The 22304-nt window shown below is 42.5% G+C and overlaps 1 pseudogene; it reads left to right on the forward strand.

The window, feature by feature from the left end:
• LOC128048492 (antigen WC1.1-like) overlaps positions 1-22304 on the forward strand; it is a 51001-nt pseudogene that overhangs the window by 27297 nt on the left and 1400 nt on the right.

The raw sequence follows: 22304 nt of genomic DNA on the forward strand, positions 1-22304 counted from the left end.
CTAATCCTTCAATTCTTTAATTTCTGTGGTGTCTTTTCTGTTCTCTCCTGCTCTCTATAGTAGACTTTATTTTGTTACATCATTCTTTTTGAGACTTCAAAGTTCACATACTTACACAATCAGAGTCCTTGACCAGGGCAGATTCCACCATTACATACATAACCATGAGCACACTCAGAAACGAGGCATATTATTTTAAAATTATTCTTTATGATTTGCAGGGTTTTTTCCCCATTGGATTACATTTTCTTAGTCCAGATACGGTCTCTGAGGGATGAAATCATGATCACGAGTCTTTTCCTTGGTCTCTCTCTCATACTTCACCCACTTCCCATTTAACCTACCACTCACCTCACCTCACTCCCTACAGAAGCTCTTCCCTTTTGGAGTGTCCTTTCCATCTATTTGTAGCTCTTAAGATCATTTCTTCTTTTCTGCATTGGGGGAATTGGGAAAGGGTAGCAGTGTTAGGTGGCGAATGGGAGAAGCACAGGGGATAAAAGGCGTTAAAATCTTGTGGAACAAGTATTTTGTTTCCAAATCTATGTTTCATCACTATTGAGGCTTTTGCAATTTAGAAATCTCTAAAATATGTATGACTTGTTTGCTCTCTGCTATCTTCCTCTCACACTCCTTTTTTGTAGCTTACTGGCTTCTATCTCAGAACTCCAAATAGGAAAGGAATATGCAGTTGGCATATAGATAGGGTTCCGTTCAGTTCAGTTCAGTCACTCAGTCGTGTCCGATCTTTGCGACCCCATGAATCGCAGCACGCCAGGCCTCCCTGTCCATCACCAACTCCCGGAATTCACCCAGACTCACGTTCATCGAGTGGGTGATGCCATCCAGCCATCTCATCCTCTGTCATCCCCTTCTCCTACTGCCCCCAATCCCTCCCAGCATCAGAGTCTTTTCCAATGAGCCAACTCTTCGCATGAGGTGGCCAAAGTACTGGAGTTTCAGCTTTAGCATCAGTCCTTCCAAAGAACACCCAGGGCTGATCTCCTTTAGAATGGACTGGTTGGATCTCCTTGCAGTCCAAGCGACTCTCAAGAGTCTTCTCCAACACCACAGCTCAAAAGCATCAGTTCTTCTGTGTATTCTTGCCACCTCTTCTTAATATCTTCTGCTTCTGTTAGGTCCATACCATTTCTGTCCTTTATCAAGCCCATCTTTGCATGATGTTCCTGTGTTATCTCTAATTTTCGTGAAGAGATCTCTAGTCTTTCCCATTCTGTTGTTTTCCTTTGAATACATTAAATTCTCATCACTCCTTCACATTTGCTAAGAATCTCATGTCTAGGATGAAGTAATCAACTAACTCAGTTCTCTTGCATAATCCCACTGAGACTTCACTTTCTCCCAGGTGTGTTCATAAATCCTAGGTTTTTAAGAAGGATGGCTAGGATCATTCCCTCCCTCTCCTATGACTCTCTGAGCTTTCATCATTTCCAAACTTAACCTGTGAACAACTTCTTTCACAATTAGGTTCCTAATTGTGACCTAATGCCTGCACTCAGATCCAGCCCGCATGATATTCCTATCCCCAGTGACTTGAATATTGGCTCAGAGAAAACTGCCCAAAATTCTAGCCCCAGAAATTTCAGGATGACCTTCTAAACTTCTCTGGCTCTTAGGCCTCTAACCTCTCGAATCGCATGATGTTTTTCACTCTCAGTTAGTTCAGCTCTGCACTCAAGTTTGAATGTTTACCACTTGGCAGTTTCTTGGGGCCTTGAAGTTTCCAGGCCCCCAGATAAGAATTAATATTTGTAACCAATATATATTCTTGGGATTCAGCCCTTCCAAACTGACCCTGCAATCCTTCTGGATATCTCTTCAGAAACTTGCTCATGAAAATGCAATTTGACAATGACAGTCAAATTCTCTCTTCTTATCCCCTCTTACTCCACTATGGAAAGAAAAACTTTCCCACCATTGCTGGTGAGATGTTGTTTCCAATTGTCAAGCCAGGTTCATGAACACTCACTGGGTTCATTGTTTTTTGTTTCTCTTAGGATTTGTGCGTCTGGCTGGAGGGGCTGGACCCTGCTCAGGGCGAGTAGAAGTGCATTCTGGAGAAGCCTGGATCCCAGTATCTGATGGAAACTTCACACTCCCCACTGCCCAGGTCATCTGTGCAGAACTGGGGTGTGGCAAGGCTGTGTCTGTCCTGGGACAAGTACCCTTCAGAGAGTCCGATGGCCGGGTCTGGGCTGAAGAGTTCAGGTGTGAGGGGGAGGAGCCTGAGCTCCGGGTCTGCCCCAGAGCGCCCTGTCCAGGGGGCACTTGTCACCACAGTGGGGCTGTTCAGGTTGTCTGTTCAGGTGAGATGCATGTCAGGATTTAGCCTCTGTGTACACTCACTTCAAGCTAAACAAGAAATAAGGTTTTTCTGAAATCCTGTCTGTATCTATCAGTGTACACAGATGTCCGGCTCTTGACAAATGGCTCCTCTCAGTGTGAGGGGCAGGTGGAGGTGAACATTTCTGGACGATGGAGAGCGCTCTGTGCCTCCCACTGGAGTCTGGCCAATGCCAATGTTGTCTGTCGTCAGCTCGGCTGTGGAGTCGCCATCTCCACCCCAAATGGAGCAGAAGGAAGTGATCAACTCTGGAAAGCCCGATTTCACTGTTCAGGGACTGAGTCCTTCCTGTGGAAATGCCCTGTGACTGCCCTGGGTGTTCCTGACTGTTCCCATGGCAATAGGGCCTCTGTGATCTGCTCAGGTAAGAGAGGGAAGGGCTACTGTACTTAGGATGCTCCTGGAGTGAAATTCCCCCAGAGCAGAGAGTAAGGGAAAATGGGCTTAAAAAGAAAGATATTCTGTGAAATGTTTAATCTTGTTACTGAACTTGGGTTTCTCCTGCTCATTACTCAAGAATCCAACTCTGAGAGACAAGTGTGGGGTAAAATTAAAGACAGCTTTGTTGAGGAAACCAGCAGTTCTGGGGAGACAGAGGACTAATGTACCAATTAACCAGCTCCTCCTTGCTGATCAGGGGTGAATGTTTTTAAATGGGAATATCAAGAGTTCACAGGCGGAAGTCGGGGACAGGTTACCTGAAGAATAGCACAGCTAGCTCCGACAATCATCTTGAAATAGGTCTGATCAGTGTCACTTTTATTGTTTGAAATACAGTTAATCATCTGTTCTAGTGCTGATCTGTTCCCATTTCCTTGAGGCCGATCTTGGAATTGTATAAGATGAAGATTATAAATTTCCCTATTGGCTAGGATGGCAAAGAACCTGCCTGCAATGCAAGAGTCTCAGGTTTGATCCCTGGGTTGGGAAGATTCCCTGGAGAAGGAAATGGCACCCCACTAGTCTGGTCATCATGTAATTGATTTGCTACCACCTGTTTGGGATTTCCGTATCTGCAAAATAGCTCAAAAGATATGGCTCAGAATGTTATTTATAGCCCATGAGAAGGAACTAAAGGTCCTTGAATTTGTTTAGGGCTAAACTATTATTATTTTGTCTTATTTGACTGTTTTCCTTTGTTTTTGATTTTTTTTCATTTCTGTGATCAAATTTATTCTTTAGCTAGGATTTTCTACACACAGAGGCAGGTGGACGACATGAGGGTGGTCTGTCCTGAGAAGGCTCTGTAAGGTCCTGTTCCATAGCATTCTCATCGTTCACTCATTTTTTCAGGAGAAAGAAGTGCTAAGAAGTGCTAATAAATTTTAAGAAGTGCTATGTCAGGGAAAGAAACATCTAGATGAATACTATTTTTTAATGAAACATTATTATTTAAGGATAATAATAGAGAACAAAGTACAAACAATAAGTATATACCTAGGTTATGTTCTCCAACCTAGGTCTACAAACAGAACATTTACAGCACCACAGAATCACTATTGCCTCCCAATAGCCGTGTCCTCCTCCTCTCCAGGGATGACTGCTTACCTAAGCCTAGTACTGCCATAGAATATTTTGTCAGTTTTTGAACTTTATGTAAAACCATACAGTATGTTTTCTTTTGTGTCTGATTTCTTTGACTCCAAACTGTGTTGAGATTCACTCATGATGTAGTTTATGGCAACATTTCATTCATTTTTATTATTATAGAGTATGCCTTTGAATGATCACATGACCATGCATTGAACCCTTCAACTAATGGCAGAGATTTGACTTTATTTCCAGTTCTTGACTATTACAAATACAATGGTGCAAATTATCATGATGATGACTTTTGGCAAGAGTATTTGTTATGATTTTTGTGTGTTTAATTCTTGGTCTTATATTTTTATTTTCTTAATGGTATGCTGTACTTCAATGAGCCAAGTTACTCATCTCAGGTTTCACTCATCAACTTTTTTTCTGTCCATGTAGTGCACTTTCAGTCAGTCAGTTCCGTTCAATCGCTCAGTCATGTCTGACTCTTTGCAACCCCATGGACTGCAGCATGCCAAGCTCTCCTGTCCTTCACCATCTCCTGGATTTTGGTCAAGCTCATATCCATTGAGTCCGTGAAGCCATCCAGTCATCTGATTCTCTGTCATCCCCTTCTCCTCCTGCCTTCAATCTTTCTCAGCTTCAGGGTCTTTTCCTATGAGTCAGTTCTTCCCATCATGTAGCCAAAGTATTGGAGCTTCAGCTTCAGCATCAGTTCTTCCAATGAATATTCAGGACCGATTTCCTTTAGGATTGACTGGTTGGACCTCCTTGCCATGCAAGGGACTGTCAAGAGTCTTCTCCAACACCACAGTTCAAAAGCATCAATTATTCAGCATTCAGCTTTCTTTATGGTCCAACTCTCACATCCATAGATGATTACTGGAAAAATCATATATTCTTATATTCTTCTAAAATGAACTTTGTCTACTCCAAAATTACAAAAATATTCTCTGAGAGTATCTCACAGAAGTGTAATTACTTTTTTTTTTCTGCATATAATTGTACATTGCTTCTAGGATTGACATCTGTGTAGGATAAGTCAAGTGTCCTGTTTTCATATGGGTATCCAGTTGACTCAAAATCTTTTTCTGAACAGACTATTCCCCACTGCAGTGCCACCTTTGTGATAAGTGAAAGGGCACATCTGTCTGAATACATTGTTTAGACTCTCTATTCTGTTCCACTGTATCCTTTTTCTCTCCTTGCACCTGAACCACATTTCCTTAATTATTGTAATTTTATAGTAAGTCTTGAACCTTCCCTGGTGTCTCAGAGAGTAAAGAATTTGCCTGCAAGGCGGGAGACCTGGGTTTGATCCCTGGGTTGGGAAGATCCCCTGGAGAAGAGCATGGAAACCCACTCCAGTATTCTTGCCTGGAAAATCCCCGTGGAGAGAGGAGCCTGGCAGGCTATAGTCTACGGGGTCACAAAGAGTTGGACACGACTGAGTGACTAAGCACACATAGTAAGTCTGGGTAACTTTAATTTAAAGAAGTTATGTTCTTGTTTTTCTGGCCAACTGTTTTGGTCAGTCTTGGTTTTTGTATTTTGTATATATTTTTGAGCTGAAGCTCCAATACTTTGGCCACCTGATGTGAAGAGCTGACTCACTAGAAAAGACCCTGATGCTAGGAAAGACTGAAGGCAGGAGGAGAAGGGGATGACAGAGGATGAGATGGTTGGATGGCATCACTGACTCGAAGGACATGAGTCTGAGCAAGCTCCAGGAGTTGGTGGTGGACAGGGAAGGCTGGTGTGCTGCAGTCCTTGGGGTCACAAAGAGTCAGACATGACTAAGTGACTGAACAGCAACGTAAATTTTGAATCAGCTTGTCATGTTTCAGACATACAAAAGCACAAGGGAATTTGATTGAGGTCAGATTTAATCTGCATATAAATTTGAGAATGACTGACTTTGACAACATTGAGTTTCCCAATTCACTGACAAAATATATCCCTTCATTCAGTTAGGTCTTGACTTTCTCTCAGATGTTTTGCACATCTTAACTAGGTTTTCTCTTAGGCATTTTATGGGTTTGATGTTATTAGTATTTCCTTTAGTGAAGGTTTTCTAGGAATGAATTGTCTCTGAACTTTACCTGGATTCCCCAAATGTTAGATTAGTATTTTGCTTTAATCCTTCTTTCTTTCTTTTCTCTCTCTCTCTTGCTCTAGCTTTCCCTTTCTCTCCTTATTTGTTCCCCTCCTGCCCTGTTTTTCCCTGAGTATGTAAAATCTTTCTGGATTAGGTTTCAGACATGATGCTCCTTTATCCCTCCCTCCCAACAACAACAAAAATACTTCTGGGAATTTCCTTACATAACCACAGTTCAGTTAAACCTTTAGAGATGTCAGTCCCCGATGACATCTAAATGCAACCACATGAGAAACCCCAAAGTTAGAGCTGCCAAGTTGAGTCTTTCCCAACTTACTGACCCAGGAAATCATGAGCAAAATTAAAAATTAAATTCCTTCAACTACGAAGTTCGGGGGAAACTTTTGTTATATAGCATTGTTAACCAGGCACTTACTACAGGATCAGCATTTCTAAATAGAAGAATATTTATCCTCTGATTTTCCATTTACTATTTCTACTTTATGTTGATCTAATGTGCTGATACACTCATTCTCTAGTTCTTAATTTCAGCTGTTAACTTTTTCAGCTGTAGAATTTTCTTTTTTCTTTTACAGGCAGTTTTCTTTTATTCTGTAAGTTTGTCTGTATTTTTCAAAATTTAATCCTATGCATAACCCACTATTATTAGAGAAAAATAATAAACACTATTTTCGTTTGTTTTTGTTATCATTTCTCTGCCAAAATGCACATCGTGTTAATCAATTCTTTGTGCACTTTAATTATGGCTATTTAAATTACCTGTCAGACTATAAAACTCTTAGAGGAAAACATAGGCAGAACATTCTTTCACATAAGTTGCAACAAGATCTTTTTTGAATAAATTCCTAAAGAAAATAAAAACAAAACAAAAAAATAAGATCTAATTAAACTTAGAAGCTTTCACATATCAAAGGAAACCATAAACAGAACAAAAAGACAACTCTCAGAATGGGAGACAATATTTGCAAATGAAGTAATTAAGAAGGGATTAATCTTCAAAATACACAAACAACTCAATCAACAAACCAAACAATCCAATGAAGAAATGGGAAAAAGATCTAAATAGACATTTTTTTCCAGACATACAGATGGCTAACAAATACATCACTAATAATTAGAGAGATGCAAGTCAAAACTACAGGCAGGTAATACTTCACACCAGTTAGAATGTCTGGCATTAAAAAAATCCACAAATAAATGCTGGAGAGGATGTCCAGAAAAGGGAATCCTCCTATAAATGAGTATGTAAATTGGTACAACTACTGTGGGCTGCCATGCCATCCTCCAGGGGACATTCCAATCCAAGGATCAAAGACAGGTCTCCCACATTGCAGGCAGATTCTTTACTGTCTGAGCCACCAGACTCAGAAACCCTACACTATTGACACTAAGTATAAAATAGATATTGCTTGGAGAATCCCATAGACATGGAGCCTGATGGGCTACAATCCATAGTGTCACAGAGTCAGACATGACTGAAGTGTCTTAGCATGCATGCACACAGAAATAGATAAATAATAACTTCCTTATAGCACAGGGAACTCTACTCAGTGTTCTGTGGTGACCTAGTTTAGTTCAGTTCAGTCGCTGAGTTGTGTCCGACTCTTTGCGACCCCGTGAATTGCAGCACGCCAGGCCTCCCTGTCCATTAACAACTCCCGGAGCTCACTCAGACTCATGTCCATAAAGTCAGTGATGCCATCCAGCCATCTCATCTTCTGTCGTCCCCTTCTTCTCCTGCCCCCAATCCCTTCCAGCATCAAAGTCTCTTCCAATGAGTCAACTCTTCTCATGAGGTGGCCAAAGTACTGGAGTTTCAGCTTTAGCATCATTCTTTCCAAAGAAATCCCAGGGCTGATCTCCTTCAGAACAGACTGGTTAGATCTCCTTCAGTCCAAGGGACTCTCAAGAGTCTTCTCCAAAACCACAGTTCAAAAGCATCAATTCTTCAGTGCTCAGCCTTCTTCACAGTCCAACTCTCACATCCATACATGACCACAGGAAAAATCATAGCCTTGACTAGATGGACCTTAGTTGTCAAAGTAATGTCTCTGCTTTTGAGTATACTATCTAGGTTGGTAATAACTTTTCTTCCAAGGAGTAAGCGTCTTTTATTTTATGGCTGCAGTCACCATCTGCAGTGATTTTGGAGCCCAAAAAAATGAAGTCTGACACTGTTTCCACTGTTTCCCCATCTATTTCCCATGGAGTGATGGGACTGGATGCCATGATCTTCGTTTTCCGAATGTTGAGCTTTAAACCAACTTTTTAACTGTCTTCTTTTACTTTCATCAAGAGGCTTTTTACTTCCTCTTCACTTTCTGCCATAAGAGTGGTGTCATCTGCATATCTGAGGTTATTGATATTTCTCCTGGCAGTCTTGATTCCAGCTTGTGTTTCTTCCAGTCCAGCATTTCTCATGATGGACTCTGCATAGAAGTTAAATAAACAGGGTAACAATATACAGCCTGGACGTACTCCTTTTCCTATTTGGAACCAGTCTGTTGTTCCATGTCCAGTTCTAACTGTTGCTTCCTGGCCTGCATACAGATTTCTCAAGAGGCAGGTCAGGTGGTCTGGTATTCCCATCTCTTTCAGAATTTTCCACAAATAGGAAGTAAATCCAAGAAAGAGGGGATATGTGTTTTTGTGTTCATATATATATATATATATATATATATATATATATAAATAGATAGATATAGTTGTTGTTGTTTAGTCGCTGAGTTATGTCTGACTCTTCTGTGACCTCATGGACTGCCATGCTCCTTTGTCCATAGGAATTCTTAGGCAAGAATACTGCAGTGGATTGCCGTTTCTTTCTCCAAAGGCTCTTCCCAACCCAGGGATGGAACCCCAGTCTCCTGTTTGGCAGGCAGATTCTTTACCACTGAGTCACCTGGGAAGCCCATATGTACATGTATAACTTACTAAATTTGCTGTACAGCAGAAGCTACCATAACATTGTAAAGCAATTATACTCAAATAAAAATTAATACAATTGAATAAAATAAATTCTCTGTCAGGTAACTTTAAGAGCCAAATACCCTGGGAAATTTTTTAATGTTTCTTTTTGCTCTGATTTTCCATAAGATCTCTTTTATATCCGTATTATTAAAACCACAAACATTGTAGATAAATAATTGCACAACTCCTTCAGAAAGGCTTCTGTTTTGCTTCTTCTATTTAGGGGTGGATTAAGGATAGAACAAGTTGTTTAACTCATTCTTAGGGCAAAGCTTGGCTTAAAACAGGAATCGTGCCATTGTCAGGACCAGGGCTCTTCCTGGAGAAAGGGAACACTAAGATTATGGTAACTTTACCAGTATGTTCCAGCTTTCATCTCAGCTCCATCACTAGGTCACTATTTGTTTTTCTTTTGAACTTTCTGCTTTGTATTGGGGTATAGCCGATTAACAATGTTGTTATACTTTCAGGTGAACAGCCCGGGACTCGGCCATACATATACATGAATCCATTTCCCCCCAAACTTCCCTCCCCTCCTGAAAGTTATTTAATTTAACTGACTTTCCTGTCCTTTAACCCTCCCAACCCTCTAATCATCACTGTTTCTTCAGGAAACCAGACCCAGGTGCTGCCCCAGTGCGACCACTTTGTGTCTGAACCAGCAGGCTCTGCGGCCTCAGAGGAGAGCGCCCCCTACTGCTCAGGTGAGGGTCCCGCGGGACAGAAGACCCTTCTCATTCCCCAGGTCATCGCCCCATTGTCCCATTTCTCTCTCCTCAGACAGCAGGCAGCTCCGCCTGGTGGACGGGGGCGGTCCCTGCGCCGGGAGAGTGGAGATCCTTGACCAGGGCTCCTGGGGCACGATCTGTGATGACGGCTGGGACCTGGACGATGCCCGCGTGGTGTGCAGGCAGCTGGGCTGTGGAGAAGCCCTCCATGCCATGGGGTCTGCTCACTTTGGGGCAGGATCAGGACCCATCTGGCTGGACGACCTGAACTGCGCTGGAAATGAGCCCCAAGTGTGGACGTGCCCTTCCCGGGGCTGGGGGCGGCACGACTGCAGACACAAGCAGGACGCGGGGGTCATCTGCTCAGGTCAGCACTCCACACTGTCCACAGGCTGGAGGAGGGGTGGGGCCCTGGAGGACGGGGGTCTGAGCCCTGAGGGAGAGATGCTGAAAGGACCAGAGAAGGAGGCTTCCTCCCATGGAGCCTGTCTTTCCAGTAGACGTGAAGGCAAGGTGCTTTCACTGCCTCCCGCAGCAGCTGAGATTCTGGTGCTTTCTTCTCAGTAGTGTTTCCTGGCAGAGCCTTTTCTCACAGTTTTTCTTGAAATCAGGGCTCACCCTTCTGGTACATAGAGTAGAGAAGTCTTAAAGCCACTGTGCTAGTTTTTGTTTGTTCTATAACAAATTGCTGCATTGTTAGTGGTTTAAAACAACATATTTATTTCCCTACACTTCTCTAGCTTAGATGTCCAGCAGGGATCTCACTGGACTGTGATATAAGTTTTAGCAGGGCCACGTCACTTCTGAGCCTCTGGGAAAGAATCTGTTTCCTGTCTTTTCAAGCTTCTAGAAGCCGCCTGCCTTCCTTCACTCATAACCCCCTTCTGTTCATCATCAGACCAGCAACGCTCCACCTCTCTGACCATTATCCATATTCAGATCTCCCTCTAACGAGAATAAGGAAAAGGATTCCACTTTAAAGGATAGTGAGTCTAAGAATGTGATTAGACTGTGCTCAGGTGGTTAATCCACCCACATTTCAGATTACTCTTACCATCCCAAGGATCATACCTTAATCACATATGTAAAGTCCCTTTTGCCAGATAAGGAAACACAGACACAGCTTCCATGTAGACACCTGTGGGTCCATTATTCTATCTGCCTCCACACTGTCCACATCACATCCCTTTCATACACTCTCTTAGATGTTTTGTCAGGAAGCAGGAGTCAGCTCCCTCTCCCTGCAGGTGTCCAGGTTGGTCTTCCTCTCAGTTCATATCCACTGCGTCATGGTGGTAGAAATATTTAGAAAGACAGACACACATGGACAAAGTCAGGTGAAGAGGAGACAAGTTTCACTCTGGTCATCTAATGGATTTGCTTCCTCAGCTGGGTCATAGATGAATGTTCACAATTTTGGGGAGAGAGGAAGACCCAGAGTACTGAGTGGGGTGCTCATTGTGTCCTGTCTCCTCATTTTCGATCTCAGAGTTCCTGGGCCTCAGGATGGTCAGCGAGGACCAGCAGTGTGCTGGGTGGCTGGAGGTTTTCTACAACGGGACCTGGGGGAGTGTCTGCCACAGCCCCATGGATGATGTCACCGTGTCCATCATCTGCAGTCAGCTTGGCTGTGGGGACAGTGGAACCCTCAACACCTCTGTTGGTCTCAGGGAAGGTTCTAGACCCCAGTGGGTAGATTTAATTCAGTGTCGGAAAACTGATACCTCCCTCTGGCAGTGTCCTTCTGGCCCGTGGAAATACAATTCATGCTCTCCAAAGGAGGAAGCCTACATCTCATGTGCAGGTGACTTATGTCTGTTTCTGTCTTTCCCAACTCTGTAGGAAGTTATTAGTGAGATTTGATATTTTAAAATCTAAGTGATGGGTTTAAGTTGAGTTCATAAAATGAAGTTTGGATGGAGCTAATTTAGTCTACATGTTCCAAACGTGCTTTCTTAAAATTTTAATTGATATAATTAATACATTATATTTTTTGCTGTGTACAACATAATGCTTATATGTTTGTGTGTATTGATAAATGATCAATACAAGAAGTTAGTTATGTCTCTATATATGGATCCATATATATATAGATCCATATATACAGATCCATATATATAGTTAAATATTTTTCTTACATGATGAGAATGTTTAAGACGTATTTTCTTGCCATCTTTCAAATAGACAATACAGTATTCACTAAAGTCACCATGCTGTATGTTGTATCTCTTCATCTATTAATTTTATAGTTCAAATTTATACCTTTTGATTACCTTTGCCTGCACCAAATCCGCCACCTCTGGCAGCCACCAACTACTCAGCATCTCTGAACTTGCTTTTTGTTTTAATATTACACATATAAATGAGATTACATGGTATTTTTCTTTCTCTGTCTGATTTGTTTCACTTAACTTAATGCCCTCAAGGTCCATCCATGTTGTTGAAACTGGCAAGATTTTCTGCTTTTTTATGGGTGGATATAAGTCTATATTACATTTTCTTTATCCATTCATCAGTGAAGACTTACATTGTTTGATTCATATATATTGCTAAAAAATACTAAAATGTAATACTGTTAAAATGCTGCAGTCAATACGTCAGCACATTTGGAAGATTCATCAGTGGCCACAGGACTGGAGAAGGTCAGTTTTCATTTCACTCTCAAAGAAGGGCAATGCCAATGGATGGTCAAACTACCTCACAATTGTGCTCATTTCACATGCTAGCAAGGTTATGCTCAAAGTCTTTCAAGTTAGGCTTCAGCAGTAAGTGAACTGAGAACTTCTGAGATGTACAAGCTGGGTTTAGAAAAGGCAGAGAAACCAGAGATCAAATTGCCAACGCTTGTTGGATCATAGAGCAAGCCAGAGAATTCTAGAAAAACATCTGCTTCATTGACTACATAAAGCCTTTGACCATGTGGATCACAATGAACTGTGAAAAATTCTTGAAGAGATGAGAATACCAGAGCACCTTACCTGCCTCCTGAGAAACCTGTATGCAGATCAAAAAGCAGCAGTTGGAACTGGACATGAAACAACCAACTGGTTCTATATTGGGAAAAGAGTTCATCAAGGCTGTATATTGTCACCCTGTTTATTTAACTTATATGCAGAGAACATCATAGGAAATGCCAGGCTGGATGAATCACAAACTGGAATCAAGATTACTGTGAGAAATATCAACAACTTCAGATACACAGATGCTACCACTCTAATGGCAGAAAGCAAAGAGGAACTACAGAGCCTCTCATTGAGGGTGAAAGAGGAGAGTGAAAAAGCTGGCTTACAGCTCAACAGTCAACTTTCTAAAAACTAAGATCATCAGCACTTCGTGGCAAGTAAAAGGGGAGAAAGTGGAAACAGTGACAGATTTTCTTTTCTTGGACTCCCAAATCACTGCTGACGGTGACTGCAGCCATGAGATTAAAAGAGACTTGCTCCTCTGTGACAAACCTAGACAAGGTATTAAAAAGAGACATCACTTTGCTGACAAAGGTCCATATGGTCAAAGCTATATTTTTTCCAGTAGTCATCTCTAGACGTGAGAGCCAGATTATAGAAGAAGCTAAAAAGAGTTGATTCTTTTGAATTGTGGTGCTTGGATGCCACTGTTGCATTGAGAGTCCTTTGGGCAGCAAGGAGATCAAAGCAATAAATCCTAAAGGAAATCAACCCTGAATATTCATTGGAAGGACTGATGCTGAAGCTGAAGCTCCAATACTTTGGCCACCTGCTGAGAAGAGCTGACTGATTGGAAAAGACCCTGATGCTGGGAAATATTGAAGGCAAAAGAAGAAGGGGGCCACAGAGGATGAGATAGATAGTATCACTAGTTCAGTGGACATGAATTTGAGCAAACTTTGGGAGGTAGTGAAGGACAGAGGAGCCTGGCATGCTGCAGTCCATGGGGTTGCAAAAGTCAGACATAACCTAGCAACTGAACATATGTTGCTGCAGTGAACATTGGGTTTTCAAAGTAGTGTTTTTGTTTCCTTCAGATAAATACTCCAAAGTGAAATTCCTAAATCATATGGCAGTTCTATTTTTAATTTTTGATGCACCTCAATATTGTTTCCATAGGGGCTGTATCAACTTACATTCCATCTAACTGTGCAAAAGCTTTCCTGTCTCTTCACATTCTCAACTCCTGTTATTTCTTCTTTTTGATAAAAGCCTTTCTAGAGGATATGAGGTGATATCTCACTGTGGTTTTGATTTGTATTTTCTGATGATTAATAGTGTTGAGCACGTTTTCCTGTACCTATTGGCAAGTTGTATGTATTCTTTAAAAAAAAAATGTCTGTTCAGGTTCTCTTCCCATTTAAAAAAAATCGGATTGTGTTTTGCTACTGAGTTGTATGAGTTCCTTGTGTATTTTGGACAATAATCCTTACCAGGAATATAATATGCAAATATTTTCTCCAATTCCATAGGTTGCTTTTTCACTTTGTTGATGGTTTCCTTAATTGGGCAGAAGCTTTTTAGTTTTATGTCATCACAACTACTTGTTTTTATTTTTGTTCCCTTTGCCTTTTTGTCAAATCCAAAAAACCATCACAAAGACTGGTGTCAAGGATTTTATTTTCTGTTTTTTTCCTGTAGAAATTTTATGGCTTCAGGACTTGTGATCAAGTCTTTAATCTATTTTGAGTTAATTTTTGTGAATGGTGTAAGATAGTGGTCCAGTTTCATTTTTTGCATGTGGCTGTCCAGTTTTCCCAATGCCATTTACTGAAAAATCTGTCCTTTTCCCACTGTATATTCTTTGTCTCTTTGTCATAAATTAATTGACCATAGAAATGGTGGGTTTATTTATGGACTCTCTATTCTGTTCCATTTATCTCTGTGTTCATTTTTATACCAATGACATACTGTTTTGATTAATATAGCTCTGTAACATAGTTTGAAATCAGAAAGCATGACACCTCTAACTTTATTATTCATTCTCAAAATTGCTTTGGTATTGAGCGTCTTTTGTGATTCCATGCAAATTTTAGGATTGTTTCTTCTGTATCTGTGAAAATTTCTATTGGAATTTTGGTAAGGATTGCAGTGAATCTGTAGATTGCTTTGGGTAGTATGGGCATGTTAATAATATTAGATCTCCCAATCCATGAGCACAGAATATCTTTCTATTTATTTGAGTCATCTTCAGTATCTTTCATCAATGTGTTTTTAGTTTTCAGTGTACAGATCTTTCACCTTCCTGGTTAAATTTATTCCTAGATATTTTATTCATTTTCATGCAAATGTAAATAGAATTGTTTTCTCAGTTTCTCTTATAGCAGTTTGTTGTTAGTGTAAAGAAATGCATATGATTTTTGTATACAGAACTTTCATTCTACAACTTTACTGAGTGTATTGGTTCTCATATTTTTGCTGAAGTCTTTAGTGTTTTCTACATATAATATCATGTAAGGGGGTTTCTTTCCTCATGGCTCTGATGGTAGAGAATCTGTCTGCAATGCAAGAGACCTGGGTTCAGTCCCTGGGTCAGGATGATTCCCTGGAGGAAGGAATGGCAACCCACTCCAGTATTCTTGCCTGGAGAATCCCAGTGGACAGAGGAGCCTGGCAGGCTGCAGTCCTTGTGGTCGTAAAGAGTCAGACACAACTGAGTGACTAACACTTTCACTTTTCAACCTGTAGATAGTGTCAATTTTGCCTCTTCCTTTCAGATTTGGATATCTTGATTTTCTTTTTATTGTCTGATGGATCTGGACAGGACTACCGAAACTAAGTTGAATAGAAGTGGTGAGAATAGATGTTTTTGTCTTGTGTCTGATTTCTGAGGAAAAGCTTTTGGTTTTTTACAGTCAAGTATGATGTTAGCTGTGTACTTTTCATATGGCCTTAATTATGTTGAGATGCAATCCTTCTATACCTACTTTGTAAAAGAATTTTTACTGTAAGTGGATGTTGAATTTGTCAAACACTTTTTCTGCATCCTTTGAGGATATGATTTTTACCTTCATTGTATTTATTTGGTGTATAACATTGATTACTTTGTGAATGTTGAACTATCCTTGTATCCTTAGAACAAATATCGCTTGATCATCATGTATGATTCTTTTAGTGTATTGTCAAATTCAGTTTTCTAATGTTTTGTTGATGATTTTTGCACCTGTATTTATCAGAGTATTAGCCCGTAATTTTCTTTTCTCATGGTGTCCTTATCTGGCTTTGGTATCAGACTAATGTTGGCTTCAGAAAATGAATTTGGAAGTGTTCTTTTCTTCTGTTTTTGGAAGAATCTGAGAAGGCTCCCCCATTAAATATTGTTAGATTGGGAATTGAGATTTCAGCAATAAATTTTGAATGATATAAATAAATGTTGGTGAGGGTGACAAATAGTCAAACCATAGCACCTTATTCCTTCAACATTTCTCTCTCTATTTGTCTTTCTCCTTCCCTCCCCCTCCACATACACACATACACACCCCATTCAGGTACACCTTGAATGGTATGATGGATGTTGCCTGAAACCCACAGCTAAGAGAATGTGGGATCAGATACTTCAAAAGCAGAGGCTCACTCCCTTCCTTGCCTCTCTTTGCTCATCGCTTTGTCTTTTGCATTTGAAGTCCAAAGAGGCATTAAAGTATGAGACCTTTTATTGATGATGTTTTTCCTACAATTAAACCCTGTGAATTGAGAGGTGCTAAAGTCTTTGACCATGAAAATGAGCAACCTGCTCACAGAGGTCCTGCCATCATTTTCTCAGAGGTTCTATGCATACAGTGGGTAGAAGATTTGATATGATGATCTGGAAAGAATATAGAAATATTGATACTTCATGACAGGTACTATTTACCCTTCTGTTTTTTTAAATTTATATTTATTTCTGTCAGCTTCAATTATTTTATATATATTTTCAGTCTTTTGCTTATTATTTCTGCATCTTCTCAATACAAATTTTTCTCACTAGGCTTTTTTTCACTATTGCAAAAATTCTGGCTTACTCAGTGTGTACACATATGTGTCCATATATCTTCTCAGAAATCTTGTAAGTGTTTCCTGTATATTTCCTTTTTAAGAGATTCTGAACCAACACTATGGGCTTTTCTGGTGGCTCAGACAGCAAAGAAACTGCCTGCAGTGCAGGAGACCTGGGTTTGATCCCTGGGTAGGGAAGATCCAGTGGAGAAGTGAATAGCAATCCACTCCAGTGTGTTTGTCTGGAAAATCCTATGGACAGAGGAGCCTGGTGGGCTGCAGTCCATAGGGTCACAAAGAGTTGGATATGACTGAGCGACTAACACACACACACACACACACACACACACACACACATAACCAACACTACATTGCAGAGCAATTATCTCCCAATTAAAAATAAATTCAGAAAAGAGGGTTTCCTTTTACAACAGTAGTCTTCACATGCCCACTTGTCACACTGAATAATAGGTAAGAGTAGTTTATAATCTATCTAATAATTTTCCATTAAAATATGTACATGGTATTTTGAATATAAATTGACTCTGTGCTTCTGGCCTGATTAATTTTAATGTGAACTATTATTATAGACTTACCATTAATTTATATTTGGATTACTATTTCACTGATTAGTATGAATTTTAAAAAAGAAATTTTATTTCACTGAATTTTATTTGTCTGTTCATTCATTTAAAAAATATTTATCAAGCCTCTATCTAGGTATTTATAAATGGTTTTCCATAGATATTGTTGAATGAGTGCATACAATGTGCAGGCACTGTCCTAATAGCAGAAACATGGCACATATAAGATATACAATGTCCTTGTAATGGAACTTTAATTCAGAGGAGTGTGTGTACATTTGTAGATGTCTGTGTTTATATTTGCTGTGGGGTGTGAAGACTGATAAACAAGTAAATATTTAAAGTAATTTCAGCTGGTGATCAGATGCAGTGAATGTTTCAGCCCAGGAGATAATGAGCCTGTGTTTTCATATGTCATTTGCACTGAGTCAGACCTTAGATAATCTTATGTGGGGACAGGAACACCCTCAGCTGTTTCTGATCCACTGTTTCCCTGTTGTTTGCAGGAAGAAGACCCAAGAGCTGTCCAGCTGCTACCCCCTGCACAGGTATATCAGCCTGCCACCTCCCCTGTGGCTCCCAGGGGCTCCTTCCTCCCACCAGGGCAGTCACAGGAGGGGCTGCTGCCTTTTCAGACAGAGAGAAGCTCCGGCTCAGGGGAGGAGACAGCGAGTGCTCAGGGCGGGTGGAGGTCTGGCACAGCGGCTCCTGGGGCACCGTGTGCGATGACTCCTGGAGCCTGGCAGAGGCCGAGGTGGTGTGTCAGCAGCTGGGCTGTGGCCAGGCCCTGGAAGCCGTGCGGGCCGCGACATTCGGCCCTGGAAATGGGAGCATCTGGCTGGATGAGGTGCGGTGCGGGGGCCGGGAATCCTCCCTGTGGGACTGTGCTGCGGAGCCCTGGGGGCAGAGCGACTGCAAGCACGAGGAGGATGCTGGTGTGAGGTGCTCTGGTGAGTGAGGGGATCGGGGTCCACCCTGGGTGAGCTGGGGCAGCATGGGGGGCAATGGGCTGGGCCAGGCGTCAGGGGGAATTTTATTCAGACATCATGGGTGCTGGGGCTCTGATCTAGGACAGGGGAGCTGGGAGGACTGGACACTGATGTTGTGGAGACTGAGGGGTGATTTCAGGCTCAGGAGGGAAAAGGTTTGCCCTGCGTTCTGCCCAATTCTTCCTCCCCACACTACTGTTTTTCTCTTTAGGTGTAATGACAACACTGCCCATGACTACAGCAGGTACTGTGATCCATCCACAGGCAGGGGAGAATGCTCAAATACTGGGGACCTGTTCTGTGGGCTCTCTGACAACTCAGAAGAGGAAAGAGTCTGAGGAGCCATGGCTGCTGGGGAGCAGCCAGGGCATTACACTGGGGCAATCCCCTGCCTTGATGTCCAGGGTCAAATATTCTCCTGCCTGGGGTCCAAGGAAGTCTGGTTCCCATGTTGTAGAATCTAAGGAACTCCCACCTGCCCCTGTGTGTTGATCATCATCAGTGAGGTGCAGGTCTCTGGATATTTGATGCTCTGTCTCCTGAAGCCCAAGGAGAGGGGATGAGCTGGGTCCTCAGAGGCTGTCTCGGCAGGGCAGCTCCCTGACAATCCCCAGCTCTAACTCGGGGCCACACAGGCCAGAGTGGGGTTGACTTGTCTCAGGACGAGACCTGGGGGAGCCCTGACACTGTCTGAGGCTGAGACGCCATTGTCCGGAGCTCCTGAAAATGCTGACACAGGAGATTTCTCTGTGCCCAAGACTATCTCCGGCCCTCTTTCCTTTTCTCCTAGGGACCAGAACAACCTCAAATTCTCTCCGTGGCATCTTCTCCCTGCCTGGGGTCCTCTGCCTCATCCTGGGAGCCCTTCTCTTCCTGGTCCTCATCATCCTGGTGACTCAGCTGCTCAGATGGAGAGCAGAGCGCAGAGGTGGGCTGCAGGGGGAACTGGGGACCAGGGAGAGTGTGTGCAGGCAGGAGATGGGGCAGGTGTGAGGAGGGGAACCTGGGCCAGGTACTGTTCTGAGTCTGCAGACTCCATGTGCTCCGTGCTCAGCTCTAAGGGCTGAGTAAACAGAGGTTCTTAGGACTGGGGCGTGAACTCTCATGAGTCATGGCCTCTCCTGTGAGACCAGACAGAGTTGGCGCTGAGCTGTAATCAGGGTCAGACGAGGGGAGAATGTACTGATACGGTGCATGGGGTAGGTCCTGGCAGCCCCCATGTGAGCACCAGGGAGATGACAGTGGGCTGGCTGGATTGGAGTATCTTGGAAGCTTCTCTGACCTGCTGGGTGATCTCTCAGCCTTATCTAGCTATGAAGATGCTCTTGCTGAAGCTGTGTATGAGGAGCTCGATTATGTTCTGACACAGAAGGAAGGTCTGGGCAGCCCAGGTGAGTGTCTCATCTGCCCTCCTGGGATCTCTGGTTGTCACCACCCACTGGCTGTGCACATCTTCTCAGCATCTGCAGACCCCATGTGTGCCCCAGGCTCACAGAGACAGATCCTCCAGAGAGGCAGGATGGACTCTCAGAGCTCCGTGATCTCCCAGCCTCTGTCTACACTGCAGGAGCCTGGCCTGTCCCGTCTCAGCCTTAACACAGTTCCCGTGGGTGTGGGGAGGGGCATTCTGTGTGTTGTGTGACGTTTGTCTCCACATGAGGCTTCCCGTCAGATTTCTTACTGACTAAATTGCCGTATTACACCAGAGATGGTGAGGACAACAGTGACTCCAGATCCGCTCCAGGAAATAGAGGTGAACCTGCCTCAGCTGGGCTTTGGGGAGGAGAGTTTCCCTCAGAGGAGGTTTAAGGGGAATGGTTTTCCTTTGAGGGACCAGAGGCATCCCCTGTGTCCAGATGGGGTTCGTCCTTCTCTTTCTCTGGCTGTTCTGTGATGTCTCACGTCGGGGCTGGTCTCTCTGTGTCCAGAATCACCACAGGCACAAAATGTTTTTTAAAAAATAACATCCGTAAAGCAGAATTTGTCAAAATCCTTTAGCAGTGCTCAAGGGTGGAAGAGTTGCTTTGAGATACGTAGTTTCCATCAGAAAATATTCAGATATGTAAAATCATGTTTTGGCTTATGGACACATCAAAATGAAACATGGTCTTAGAGAAAAAAGTCTTTTGAAACCAAGAGTGACTGGTGTCTTTATTCAGAAACTCAGAAACCTGGGTCAGAAGGTATCTTAGGTATTCCCCAGAACAACCCACTTACTGCGGTTTCATACACTCCCTTGTCTGCTCTTGGAACCTCCAGATCGGACTGATGTCCCTGCTGAAAATTATGATGATGCTGAAGGAAGTGCCAGTGCCTGGAACTCCTCCTGCCTCTCAGGGGAGTGAGGAGGAAGTGCCCCCAGAGAAGGAGGATGGGGTGAGGTCCTCTCAGACCGGTGAGTGGGGTCAGTTGATCTCCTGCAATCTTTCTGTCTGGAAAGAATGGATTTGTGGTCCTCAACGCCCAGCCTCCCTAGAGATCCAAAATATAGGTAATCTCTACATTTGGTAGCATCATCTTTACCATATGCCATATAATGCTGTCAGACTCCTTGCAAGGAGTGAGGAATCACTCTGCTTTTGGCATTTATGTCTCCATAATGTGACAAAAACTTATCACTTTATATGTGATATACTTGCATGAAGATTTATAGATTAGGGAATTTCCTGGTGGTCCAGAGGTTAGGAACCTGCACTTTCACTGCTAGGGCCTAGGTTCAACCCTGGTCAAGGAACTAAGATCCCGCAAGCATTGTGTCATGGCCAAAAGAGAAACTTATCGATTAAATGAGCATATTTAAAAGAAAGCTAAGTGCTGAAGAATTGATGCTTTTGAACTGTAGTGTTGGAGAAGGCTCTTCAAAGACCCTTGGATGGCAAGGAAATCAATCTTGAATAGTCATTGGTAGGACTGAGCTGAAATAGAAGTTCCAATACCTTGGCCAACTGATGTGAAGAACTGACTCCTTAGAAAAGACCCTGATGCTGGGAAGATTGAAGGCAGGACGAGAAGGACATGACAGAGGATGAGATGGTTGGATGGCATCACCCACTCGATGGATATGAGTTTGAGCAAGCTCTGGGAGTTGGTGATAGACAGGGAAGCCTGGTGTGCTACAGCCCATGGGGTCACAGAGAGTCAGGCATGACTGAGTGACTGAACTGAACTGAACCAAATTCAAAGGTGGAACAAGCATTTTAATAATATCTTTGCACTGTTGCATACATGAAGGCAAACCATTCAATATCACAGTAATCCAGGTCTAAGCTGAATCAGTAATGCTGAAGAAGCCGAAGTTGCTGTTCTATGAAGACTTTCATGACCTTTTAGAACTATCACCTAAAAAAGATGTCCTTTTCATTATAAGGGACTGGAATGCAAAAGTAAGAAGTCAAGAGATACCTGGAGTAACAGCCAAATTTGGCCATGGAGTACAAAATGAGGCAAGGCAAAGGCTAATAGACTTTTGCCAAGAGAACGCACTGGTCATAACAAACACCCTCTTCCAAGAACACAAGAGAGGACTCTACATGTGGACATAATCAGATGGTCAGTATCAAAATCAGATTGATTATATTCTTTGCAGCCAAAGATGGAGATGCTCTATACAGTCAGCAAAAACAAGACTGGGAGCTGACTGTGGCTCAGATCATGAACTCCTTATTGCCAAATTCAGACTTAAATTGAAGAAAGTAGAGAAACCCATTAGACCATTCAGGTATGACCTAAATCATATACCTTATGATTATGCAGTAGAAGTGACAAATAGATTCAGGGCATTAGGTCTGATGGGCAGAGTGCCTGATGAATTATGGATGGAGATTCGTGACATTGTACAAGAGGCAGGGATCAAGACCATCCCCAAGAAAAAGAAATGCAGAAAGGCAAAATGGCCTCCTCAGAGGCCTTCTCAGACATGAGGAGGCCTTACAAATAGCTGAGAAATGAGGAGAAGTGAAAGCAGAGGAAAAAAGGAAAGATATATCCATTTGAATATAGAGTTCCAAAGAATAGGAAGGAGAGATAAGAAAGCCTTCCTCACTGATCAATGCAAAGAAGCAGAGGAAAACAATGGAAT

The sequence above is a fragment of the Budorcas taxicolor genome, chromosome 5 (genome assembly GCF_023091745.1).
Source record: "Budorcas taxicolor isolate Tak-1 chromosome 5, Takin1.1, whole genome shotgun sequence".
NCBI lineage: Eukaryota > Metazoa > Chordata > Mammalia > Artiodactyla > Bovidae > Budorcas > Budorcas taxicolor.